The sequence below is a fragment of the Rutidosis leptorrhynchoides genome, chromosome 2 (genome assembly GCF_046630445.1).
Source record: "Rutidosis leptorrhynchoides isolate AG116_Rl617_1_P2 chromosome 2, CSIRO_AGI_Rlap_v1, whole genome shotgun sequence".
In the NCBI taxonomy this organism is placed as follows: domain Eukaryota; kingdom Viridiplantae; phylum Streptophyta; class Magnoliopsida; order Asterales; family Asteraceae; genus Rutidosis; species Rutidosis leptorrhynchoides.
Window position 1 is genome coordinate 8405001 of NC_092334.1, and position 857 is coordinate 8405857.

An 857-nucleotide genomic window follows, 5' to 3' on the forward strand; every position below is an offset into this window, starting at 1 on the left:
AACTATTCTTATCTGAAATCATTCATCTCTTCGCGCTATCTGTATTACATCATAAAAGAAACTATTTTAGTTTCTAAATTCTGAAACCTTCAAGTTTAAAATATGAATGTTTTGAAGTAGTGTTGGGAACTGAAGCATGAATTAGTATAATATAATGACACTTGATCAACGTGATTATATTACAGTAAGTCATGCTGAGTTTCTAATGGAACGTGATAAAGTTTCACAGATCCCACCCTCATCATGAACCATGTTACATAACTCTTTCATTCTATATAATCTCTAAATATATCAAGAAAATATATTTCTTGATGATTCAGTCTTTTCTGGATATTCTAGTAATTTGACAAATCAAGATCGTGCCATTACAATTCCCTTCTTAGAACATTAACTATGTTCATTTCAAAATTCATACCTACGAATTCTGGACCATTATTCGCTTGACTTGAAGGCGAGAAGAGAGAACGAAAGCATGAAGCTTCGAAATATAACGGAGAATATAAAGCCCGATAAAAACACATAAATTACAAACCATGAATATCAATAAGTATTGCAACGTAAAGACACGGGAGAACTAAAAACACTATAAAGGCAAGAGTATAGTAAAAGTGAATAGATTTCTCCGATGGCAGATGAAAAAGAAGAATGATAGATATGAAACTTAGGAGTATATCAAGAATCAGAACTGGATGAAGCATTTACACAATCTATTAAGAAGTATTAAATAAGGAAGAAGATTATAGGCGTGGTGAAAATAAATGAAACGGAAGAGGTCAATATATAGTGAAATATCATACATAGCAATTGAGGCAGATTACGCATTTAATCAAAGAAAATCTTAATTTTCGCAAATTCCG